Source organism: Azolla caroliniana, unplaced genomic scaffold, assembly GCF_043228905.1.
Source record: "Azolla caroliniana isolate FFs.n. ecotype wild unplaced genomic scaffold, voAzoCaro1.0.p SCAF_17, whole genome shotgun sequence".
Taxonomy (NCBI): domain Eukaryota; kingdom Viridiplantae; phylum Streptophyta; class Polypodiopsida; order Salviniales; family Salviniaceae; genus Azolla; species Azolla caroliniana.
The window spans coordinates 11,744,017-11,756,395 of NW_028230452.1; the positions used below are offsets into that span (position 1 = coordinate 11,744,017).

General features: G+C 47.8%; 1 pseudogene; it reads left to right on the forward strand.

Moving 5' to 3' along the window:
* The first annotated feature begins 9,361 nt into the window (after positions 1-9,361).
* Positions 9,362-9,847, forward strand: LOC147853122 (secreted RxLR effector protein 161 pseudogene; annotated as a pseudogene).
* The last annotated feature ends 2,532 nt before the right edge of the window (positions 9,848-12,379 follow it).

Sequence of the window (12,379 nt, forward strand, 5' to 3'; positions counted from 1 at the left end):
AGGCTTCCGACAATTTGTAGGAACCTCGACGGGTCGCATACCTTTCCGGAGTCTGCGTACCGGTACCGATCCGGCCTAACCGATTGGTCCCAACTAATCCGGTCCTCGACTTGCTCAGCCGATCCGGCCGATGTTGAGCTTGTTTCTCAACACCAATATAACAGTAATCCAGGGAGAGATCACTGGGCAACGGTGAAGTGGATACTTAGGTACTTGAAAGGCACCTCGGAGGTGTGCCTAAGGTATGGTGTCGAAAAACCTGTGCTGGAAGGTCTTACCAACTCGGACATGTCGAGAGATGTCGACTCGAGCCGATGCACGTCAGGGTATGTGATGACCTATGCAGGGCAAGCAGTGTTGTGGCAGTCACGACTGCAGAAGTCTATAGCTTTGTCAACTACAGAGTCTGAGTACATGGTAGCGGTAGAGGTGTCAAAGAGCTAATCTGGATGAGAAATTTTCTCATCGAATTGGGGATGAAGCAAAATGATTTCTTGCTTCATTGTGACAGCTAGAGTGCCATACATCTTGCCAAGAATGTTGCATACCACTCTTGGACCAAGGACATACAGAGAAGGTATCACTGGTTGAGAGAGACAGTCGAAGAAGGAGAGTTTTCTCTGGTAAAGATCCATAGTGACGACAATGGATCGGACATACTGATGAAGAACCTACCTATGGATAGACTCAGAGTCTGTCGACAAAAGACAAGACTAATTGACTTCCTCCCACAGGAGTGAAGGGGGAGTTTGTTGGGAATATGTCCCTCCAATGGGAGGAGAATCCAATTGTTCAGAAAGCCGACAGTCGAAGAGGCGAAAAATAGCGAGTCGACTGTTTGTTTAATAGTTCGACTATTATTATTGTAATAATAGTAATAATGATATGTAGTAGAGGCTACATTGGTAAATAGCCCATATAGTGTATAAATATAAATACACTTAGGGCAAAAACGCTAGTGTGTGCAAAGGCATTATTGTGCGTGAGAGGTGTGCAGAACATATAATATTGAGCGCTAAGCGAGGTAGCGCGAGGTGAGAGTAGAGGGACAGAGAGAGCGCGGTACCTTAGTTGTGTGCGTAACAGCAAAAGCTAAGTGCCCTGCGTGGCTAATACACTCGAAAGAGTGTTGTAACATATCCTTTGTTGTATATCCATTGTATAGTGAAGTTTTGTTCTTCGTGGTTTTCTCCCGTTTTAGGGTTTCCACGTTAAAATATTGTGCATTGTTTCTTGTGAAGTGTGTTGTGTATTCCAGCATAATCGTGGGTTTTGTGAATCGATTCTCATCAAAATGAGGGTAGCTAGGCCTCACATTTATAGTGATACCCAAGGCCCCCAAGCAAGTTCACACTTGGCCTAATGGGTTGTCTCAATCCCGAGGATTAAAAGTAATCCTCCCCTTCTTTACACTCTCAATTAACCCTCACACTTATCCACGTGTATAGAATACTATGGTAAATTCTCACCACAGGATATTATATGGTCATGCCCGTAACATTTCACGTGACCCCCAACATAGAATGGTTCTAAAACTATTCCGCTGACACCAGCGGCACAATCCTACTGGGAAACGGGCAGGAGTGCAAGATAGCCAGAACTGGAGAGGTTCTCATTAGATTGCCAAATGGCAACACAATAACCCTACACCAAGTTCGGCACTACCTGATTTGAAAAGGAGTCTAGTCTCCATCGGCATGCTAGCCAAGGAGGGGTACAAAACAACTCTACATTAGTCGACATGGGTGATTAGCCGAGGAAACCTCAAAATCGGGAGTGGGCACAAGTACAACAACCCATTGATGGCGATCAACCCTAAAGGGGTAGTGAATGTAGCCGAAAATACCAACCCAATCCTATGGCATGGCTGACTTGGCCATATGTCTCAAGCTGAACTTCATCGGCTGATGTCGGTCGGCTACATCCCGAAACTTCAAGCAAAGACAAACTTTTGTGAGCATTGTCGATATGGGAAATAAACCCGAAGTCCGCACACTCTTCATTAAGAGACGGTATGACAGCCCTTAGAGCTCATGCACACAGACATATGTGGGCCATGCTAGAGCGATCACTAGGAGGCTCCCAGTACATCATCACATTCGTAGATGACTATACACGGAAAGTTTGGGGATACTCCATCAAGTCCAAAGACAAAGCGCTTGAGGTCTTCACTTGATGGACATCTGAAGTGGAGAACCGATCAGGATACAGAGTGAAGACACTTCGATTTGACAATGGAGGTGAGCACACTTCCAAAGCGTTCAAACAGTACTTGTCCAACAAAGGGATATGACATCAAAAGACTGTTCCTTACACACCCATGCAAAATGGGGTGGTTGAACGGATCAACTGAATGATCTAGGAGAGGGTGATGGCAATGCTCCAACAAGCCGGAGTGAAGCTAGAATTCTAGGCCAAGGCATGTTGGCATCAAAGGCCAACTCCTTCCTAATTGTATCAGTCCTAGTGTGAACTCGATAATAAGCTAGGGCTTAGTATATAAGCGAATACCTAACATTGTAATAGAGAGAGAGTGAGTGACGAGAAACATACCATAACCTTTGAGTGAGAGAACGCGCGTTGTGCAGAGAATAAGAAGCTTTCCATTAAAGTTGTATCTGTGTAGGTCTTTATTTGTTTTTCGTATCTTTTGTGCATACGTTGTTTGATGTACACAGTCGTAAGATCCGAACAAACACTTCCGCATAAACGCCATAGCTACATCAAGTGGTATTAGAGCTGATCTTGCTATGCCGCAGCAACATAAAACAAGAAGAAGAAGCTAAAAGAAAAGACCAGGTTAGAAATCTGAAACACATAGAAAGAATATGTCTTCAACATCTGGGATAGGAGTTGAACTCAGAAAATTCGATGGCAAAAATTTTGCCGTGTCGAAAGAGATGATGCAGGATGTGTTGATCATCCGAAGACAAGTCAAGCCCATCCGACACAATGAAAAGCCTCAATCGTTGAAAGCAAAAGAGTGGAGGTCGTTAGACAAGATAACAAGATCCACCATTCGAATGCATCTGGCTGAAAACGTCTATTTCAACATGGCAAAAGAGACGACAATGTTCTCACTATGGGAGAAGATACAGGCCATCTATGAGAAAAAGTCCTCATCTTCAAAACTGATATTGATCAAAAAATTGTTCAACATGAAGATGAAAGAGACCAATCGCGTGACCTCCCACATCAACACCTTCAACCGGGTGTTGTCAGAGCTCTCGTCCCAAGGTATTAACTTCAAAGAAGAAGTGAAAACCCTTGCCCTCCTATCGAGCTTGCCAATGAGTTGGGAGGTATTCTGTACGACATACGCCAATAGCCGACCGATCCTAAACTTGGATGAAACAACCAGCCAAGTCCTCATAGAGGACATCAGGCAAAAATCGATGGGATTGGCCATCGATGAGTCGGCAGAAGCCCACCACTCGATTGAGTCATTTGACCGACAGAGTCGATCGAAAGAACAAACCGACAGAACCGGTTGACGATATAGTCGATCGAGAACGACAGGGGACCAAGAGCGGTTGAAGTCGAAAATGGGCTGAACAAACGAGTACTGCACACACTGCAGGAAAGCTGGCCACAATGTTTCTGAGCGGTCGGCGATCCGAGCGGAATAGGGGACGTTCCTACTTGGACCACTCTCCTGTCGGAAACCCCCAAGAATGAGTGGTTTTCGACTAGAAAATGGGCAGGAGTGCAACATTGCAGAAACTAGAGAAGTTCCCATCAGATTGCCAAATGGCAACACAATGATCCTGCACCAAGTTCGGCATGTACCAGATCTGAAGAGGAGTCTGGTCTCCATCAGCATGTTAGCCGAGGACTGTGTCGTGTTGTTACGTGCGTGCGTGGAGAAAGGCAGGACCACGGGGGTCATGGACTAAAGAGTGATGGAGCGTAGGAAGTCGTGCCTCACTGTTTCTGGGGCATCCCAGAGACACACCGGAAGCAACCGAAGGGAGAGAGAGAGAGAGAGAGCGAGAGAGAGAGAGAGCGTGCTTAACACCGACTCACGTACACGCACACGCACACACGCACAACCCGACTCACGCCTTATGTACAAAAAACGCAGGAAAGGGTAAGCACCCGATGCCAACAACGACGCGAATATACACAGACAAACGTATATATATATATATATATGAAGGGAAGAATACATTCCCGGCGTCGAGCCAGACTGACGTAGGTTACAGTAGTCGTCTGCTATCAAGCCGCTGTCGGGGAGCTCTCAGCTCGTCGCGCCGAGCGGGGTCTTGCACAGGAGGCCGAACCAAGCAAACCCTAAGCGAAACATGCAGAAGGAGAAGAAGAAGAACCTAACTCTAAACCTAATGGTATACCCTCTAATGCAAAATGGGCAACCCTTACACAAAGGGCGTTCCCTTCCTTTTATAGAACAAGGAAAGAGATGCGTTACAATGTGGGACAAATCCCGACTTAAATGGAATCGTCTGTCCCGACTTGACTACTCTTCGGCGCCATAAAGGTGCCCTCGATATTCACACTAAATGTACACGGGTGCGTACACACGCTGCACCCCACCGATGTAGCCAATGTTCTCCGGTTTCCGCCTCTTGCCGAAATTCTTCACGACAACGGGTACAAGACGTCTCTACACGAGTCGACATGGGTGATCAGCCAAGGAAATCTAAAAATTGGGAGTGGGTAGAAGTACAACAATCTATAGCCATTGATGGCGATCAACCCTAAAGGGGCCGTGAACGTAGCCGGAAAGACCGAACCCGAACTTATGGCATGGCCGACTCGGCCATATGTCTCAAGCCGGACTTGATCGGTTGATGTCAGTCGGCTACATCCCAAAACTCCAAGCGAAGACGGACTTTTGCGAGCATTATTGATATGGGAAACAGACCCAAAGTCCGCATTCTCTCCATTACGAGACGATACGACAGCCCCTAGAGCTCGTACACACAGATATATGTGGGCCCATGCCAGAGCGATCACTAGAAGGCTCCCGGTACTTCATCAAATTCGTAGATGATTGTACACAAAAGATTTGGGCATACTCCATCATGTCCAAAGATGAAGCGCTCGAGGTCTTCATTCGGCGGATAGCTGAAGTGGAGAACCGGTCAGGATACAGAGTAAAGACATTGCGATCCGACAACGAAGGTGAATACACCTCCAGAGCCTTTAAACAGTGCTTGTCTAGCAAAGGGATTAGGCATCAAAAGACTGTTCCCTACACACCCATGCAGAATGGGGTAGTTGAATGGATGAACCAAACTATCCAGGAGAGAATGAAGATGGAATTCTGGGTCGAGGCATTGTAGACGGCAGTGTACCTGATAAATTTGGCGTCGTCCATAGCAATCAGGCTCGAAGTGCTACAAGCACTATGGTGAGGCAAATAACTGACCTACGATAGGCTCCATATATTCGGATGCGAAGCCTACGCATTATCCCCAGGGAGAAAAGGACGAAGCCTACGCACCCCATGCAACAAAATGCATATTTCTCATGAGCATCGATGTGGTCTTCAATGAAGAATCTATCTTCTCTCAGAGGAACTAGCAAGAAACAATGGGTAAAAAGGTATCTTTCGAAGAAGATCACACAGTTGTAGAAGGACCGGCCCACCGGGCTGAAACAGAGAGTCAACAGACAGTTGAACTTGAACTAGCTGACGATGGCCCAAGTAACACCGAATTGGCAACAAGTTCCAACGTCAAACTCAAAGACAAAATCATCAAAGACACAACCGAATCGACAGGGATCGATAAAGGTAGAGTCAGCAAGAGACAAGTCCGAAAAGAGTTGATAACAATTACACAGGAGAACAACCAGGCACCGCCGAAATCTCAAACTAAGGGTGGAACATCTAACAAGACTCCTGACACAGATGGTTCATCAAATGCCAATCTTCAAACAACACCGATCAATGGATCTAAACCAAACAATTCAGCACCCAGGAGATCGGGACGAGCTTGAAGGCAAACAAAGTTTTATCAACCGGGCCTCGACTACGTTAACTACACGGATGCATGCGAACCAAGCATGTATGAAGAAGCTATGGCCGCACGGACGCCGAAACATGGCTACAAGCCATGAGATCTAAAATGGAGCTGGTCGAACTACCAGCAAGAAGAAAGTTGCTACCTTGCAAGTGGGTATTCCGATACAAGTATGTATCTGACTCAGAGAAACCCAAATACAAAGCTCGATCTGGAAGAAGACATATACATGTCTCAACCGGCAGGCTTCACGGCGACGGGGGACGACAGTCACCTCTTCTGCAGACTAAAGAAAAGTCTATATGGCCTCAAACAAGTGCCCAGGATGTGGTACCAGAAGTTTGACTCCTACATAAGACAACCTGGATACAACATATCAAATTCTGACCCATGCATGTATGTCCGGCAACTGGATGACAAATCCAGGATTTATCTGATCCTATACGTCGACAACATGCTGCTTGCAAGGAGCAATCAAGTAGAGATCAGTAAGCTCGAGCGTAGCCTTCACGCAAAATTCGCGATGAAGGAATTGGGACAAGCCCAACACATACTGGGCATGAGGATAGAGAGATATCAGATGACTAGAACTCTTCGACTCTCTCAATCCAACTATATCCGCAAAGTGCTAAAGTGCTTCAACATGGAAAATGTGAAGCCAACACTAACACCATTTCCGGCATTGATCAGACTATCGGATAGAGACTCTCTTGCAACAGACAAGGATAGAGAGCTTAATGGAAAGATACCCTACGCATCAGCAGAAGGAAGTATCATGTACGCAATGGTGGCGACCCGTCCTGACCTAGCCTATGCCGTAGGGGTGGGTCAGCCGGTACATGTCAAAATCAGAAAAGAAGCATTGGGAGGCCATCAAGCACATCCTTAGGTATCTGAAAGGAACCTCGGATGCACAATTGACTTTCGGATCGACAACCTCAACCGAAGTTGAAGGCTACACCGATTCTGACTACGTTGGTAATACAGACAATCGGAATTTGACATCAAGCTATATCTTCACCTATGGTGGCGGTGCGATATCATGGAGTTCAAAACTTCAAGAGTGCACGACTCTGTCTACCACAGAAGCCGAGTACATAGCAGCATCAGAAGCAGCGAAGGAAGCGATCTGGCTACACCAACTATCTGTAGATTTCGAAACCAAAAGCCAAATTGACCAACCAGCGCTGACCATCCACTGCGACTCACAGAGTGCAATACACCTCATCTACAATCCCGTCTATCATGCGAAGACGAAGCACATTGAAGTGCGGTATCATCATATCCAAGAGCTCGTGACAGAGAAGAAACTCAAAGTCCGAAAGATCGACACCGAGGTGAACATCGCCGATTGCTTGACGAAGCCACTCCCAGATCAACGCTTCGGAGTACTAAGGACAAAGATGGGACTACGACAAGCAACCAAGCAGAAGAAAACCGAGCAAGGAGTAGAAGGTAAGAGTTGATCAATAATCATTGTATACCTCTACCAATTCGGCTATACGCCAACAGACTTGTAAATGTAAAATCTAGTTAAATCTGTAGTCTAGGTTTACGGGGGAGACAACCCCAAAAACATTTGTATATGTTGAAAAGAGTAGTCCTTTTACGGGGGAGTTTGTTGGCATGAAAGGCCGACTCCTTCCTAATTGTTGGCATGATAATAAGTTAGGGCTTAGTATGTAAGAGAATACCAAACATTGTAACAGAGAGAGAGTGAGTGACGAGAAACATACTGTAACCTCTGAGCTAGAGAACACGCATTGTGCAGAGAATAAGAAGCTTTCCATTAAAGTTGTATCTGTGTAAGTCTTTATTTATTTTTCTTATCTTCTATGCATACGTTGTTTGTACATAGCCGTAAGATCCAAACAAACACTTCCACATAAATTCCATGGCCACATCAAGGCCTTGGAGATGGCAATATACCTGATAAATATGGTGCCGTCAAGAGCAATCAAGCTTGAAGTGCCACAGGCACCATGGTTAGGCAAACAACCGACCTACAATAGGCTCTGTATATTCCGATGCGAAGCCTATGCGTTCATCCCTAGGGACAAAAGGACGAAGTTAGTGCCCCATGCAATGAAGTGCATATTTTTTGGTTATGGAACTGATGGGGACTTCGGCTACTAGCCATGAGACCCTAAGAACTAGAAACTCATCTGGAGCAGTGATGTAGTCTTCAATAAAGACTCTATCTTCTTTCAAAGGAACCAGGAAAAATTAGTGGGTATGAAGGTCTCCTTCGAAGATGAGAGCACTATCGTAGAAGAACGGACCCACCGGGTAGAGTCTGACATTTGACAAACAATCGAACTCCAACAAGCTGACAACTTCTCTGTCGAGCCCGAATTGTCAACAAGTCCCATCGTCGAACTCAAAGACACAACTGAATCGACAATTATAGTCGCCAAAGGCAGAGTAAACAAGATGCATGTCAGAACTAAGTCGATGATGTCCATTGGGGAGGACAACGTGAGACCGCCGAAATCCCACCATGGGGGTGAGTCATCCAACAAAAAGACTCCTGACACAAGTGGTTCAACAAATACTGATCGACCAACAGAGCTGATCGAAGAATCTGAACCAAACAACTCGGCACTCAAGAGATATGGACGAGCTCGAAGGCAAACAGAGTTCTACCAACTGGGCTTCGACTACATCAACTACACCAATGAAGGCAAACGAAGCACATATGAAGAATCTATGGCCGCACCAGACGCCAATACATAGCCACAAGCCATGAAATCCGAAATGGACTCAATTTGCAAGAATCAGATGTGGGAGCTAGTTGAAATACCAGCCGGACGAAAGCCGTTGCCTTGCAAATGGGTTTTCCGATACAAATATGTATTTCACTTCGAAAAACCCAAGTACAAAGCTCGTCATGTCACGAAGGATTCATGATGGACGTCAAGATGGCATTCCTCCATGAAGATCTGGAAGAAGACATTTACATGTGTCAACCGACAAGCTTCACGGCGACAGGGGAGGAAAGCCACCTCATATGTCGATTGAAGAAAGGTCTATATGGCTTGAAACAAGTGTCAAGGATGTGCTACCTGAAGTTTGACTCCTATATCAGGCAGCTTGGATACCCCCAATCAAACTCTGACCCATGTATGTATGTTTGGCAATTGGCCGACAAGTCCAGAATCTATCTGATCCTATATGTTAACGACATGTTGATTGCGGGAAGCAATCAAGTAGAGATAAGAAAACTGAAGCAGAGTCTTCATGAAAACTTCGCGATGAAAGAACTCAGACAAGCCCGACACAAACTGGGCATGAGGATAGAGTGAAATTGGATGACCAGGACTCTCCGACTCCCCCAGTTCAACTACATCTGCAAGGTATTGAAGCGCTTCAAAATGGAGGATGCGAAGCCACCAACACTGCTTCTGACGTCAATCAGACTATTAGATAGAGACTCTCCTGCAATGGACAAGGAGAGAGAGCTTAATGGAAAGATACCCTACACATCAGTAGTAGGAAGTATCATGTATGCAATGGTGGTGACCCGAGCTCACCTAGCCTATGTCGTAGATGTGGTCAGCCAGTACATGTCAAACCCAGGATGGAAGCATTGGGAGGCCCTCAAGCACGTCCTTAGGTATTTGAAAGGAACCACTTATGCACAACTGACTTTCGGCTTGACAACATCAATGGAAGTCGAAGGCTACACCGATTCCGACTATGCTGGAAATACAGATAATCGGAAATTGATATCAAGCTACATCTTGACCTACAGTGGTGGTGCGATATCATGGACGTTGAAACTTCAAGAGTGCATGGCTCTGGCTACCACTGACGCCGAGTACATAGCAGCATCGAAAGCAGCGAAGGAAGCAATCTAGCTGCATCGACTAACTGCCCACTTCTCAACTATAAGCCCCCGACTCAGTATGCTGTACACGGAGGGAGATAGGCCCCGTGGACGTGGAGGACGAGGCAAGTCGGCGCGCAATGGAGGCGGCCGACAAGATCAGGGAAGAAGGCACCGAAGTGATGCCGACAGCAACTCCGGACCCTTTCGAAACATGGGGAGTCAAAGCGATGAGAACCGGCAAGGGAAGTCCATCGCGGAGTGCTGGTACTGTGGCAAGAAAGGCCACAGGGAAAGTGAGTGCTAGAAGAAGCACGCCGATTTGGAGAGAACTGGTTCCGGGAGTGGCTCCAGACATACCGACAAGGGAAATCGGCAGCGATCGCACTATGCCGAAGACTCTGGGAGAGTCGGAGAAGGGACTGCCTTCGTAACGAGACACGAAGCAAACTCAATGAAACAGACCACCCCGAGATCGGACGAGGTGTGGTACGTAGACTCCAGCGCATCAAACCACATGACGAGCCATAAGGAGTGGTTCTCGTACCTTGAAAAACCGATAGAACCTGGAGTAGTCGCAACAGGAGATGACACTCCGCATCCGATCGCGAATGTCGGAGAAGTTCCCCTTAGCCATGTCGGGCAGAAAGGGAAACTCATGAACGTGTTGCACGTTCCGACAATCACGAAAAACCTGGTCTCGGTCGGACAGATCGTCGACCAAGGGATGGAGGTTCGGTTTACACACCTCGGGTGCTTCATTGAGGAAGAAAGCCGTGTGATTGCGCAAGGGCGCAAAGACGGGAGGATGTTCATCCTCGACTCCACTGACGGAGGCACCGCAATGTTCGCGAAGGGACAAAAGACCGAGTCGGACATCGACTTGTGCCACAAGCGGATAGGCCACGTCAACTACCAGCGGCTTCAAGATCTGCAATCGAAACAGTTAGTGTTCGGATTGCCCAAATTTAGTGCCCGAAAGGCACAAATTTGTGAAGCCTGCCAACTCGGGAAGCAACACCGACTTCCTTTCCCCAACGAGCGAAACCGGAGCCGGAACAAGCTCGACCTTATACACTCCGATGTATGGGGGCCGGCACAAAACGTTAGTCTTGGCGGGAGCCGATATTTCATCTCCTTCATCGACGACCACACGCGGCACACGTGGATCTACCTTATTGAGAGGAAGAGCGAAGTCTTCGACTGTTTCCAGGACCTCAAAGGGTTCGTGGAAGCCGAAACGGGACGAAAGATCAAGTGCTTGCGGTCGGATGGCAGGAAAGAGTACTTCTCCGGTCAATTCAACGGTTATCTACAACAAATGGGAATTCGCCGCGAATTCAGTTGTTGATACACGCCGGAACAGAACGGCGTGGCCGAGAGGAAGAATCGGTCAGTTGTGGAAGCGGCACGGGCAATGCTGGAGGAGAAGAGCTTGCCCAAGTTCTACTGGGCCGAGGCGGTAAGGACCGCGGTATGCATCTTGGTCGGTTACTCGGACGAGCAGAAGGGTTGTAAGTGCTATAACCCTCGCACCAAACAAGCGCGTGTTACCCGCGACGTTGTGGTTGACGAGTCCGCATCCTGGTACAAGCCCCCGACTCCGATCTGTGTTCTGACGATGAGGTCAGCGAGGCCGAGATGCCTCCGGATGAGCCCGAAATCGAGACCCGCGAAGAGAGTCCGATTTCACTCCGCTTAAGTGGACCGATTGGACGACTGAGTCGGTACGATCAATCCGATGAAGAGTCGGCGAGTAGTGGAGACTCGGCCGTGCATTCCCCGTGCAGGAAGCCGAGGAGACGGCTTACGCACAAAGAGAAAGGGAAGAAGAAGGTGTCGGATTCCGGCACAGATAGGAACGAGTCAGACCGACGCGAGTCCAACTCCGAGGGAACCGGTGACGGGACTTTAAAGGTGAAGTCCGCGTCGACCGAGAAGGCCTCGACATCGGCTAATGTGAGATTACACCGATCTACCCGCCAGAAGAATCTTGTTTTGCGGTTCGGATACAACGAGTACATGGCGCATCATTATGCGTACATGACCCGTGTAGCGGAAGTGCGTGAGCCGGAGAGCTACGCAGAAGCGGCTAAAGACGCGAATTGGCGTGCCGCGATGGAGGAAGAGATGCACGCATTGGCGAAGAACGAGACCTGGGACCTGGTTGAGGCACCGAAGGGGGTAAAACCGATCGGGTGTAGGTGGGTGTACAAGGTCAAGTACAACACCGATGGCTCGGTCAACCGGTACAAGGCTCGGCTAGTGGCAAAGGGCAACGCGCAGAAACACGGCATCGACTACGATGAGACGTTTGTGCCAGTCATGACGACCGTCCGTGTGTTGCTCGCAGTAGCCGCGGCCAAGGGGTGGCACTTACATCAGATGGATGTAAAGAATGCGTTCCTGCAAGGTGACCTTGAGGAATAGGTGTACATGGTACAACCCCCCGGATTTCACTCTGGAACGAACTCCTCGGCAGTATGCCGACTAAAGAAGTCCCTTTACGAACTGAAGCAAGCCTTGCGTGCCTGGAACGCGAAGATCACGCAACAACTGCGTC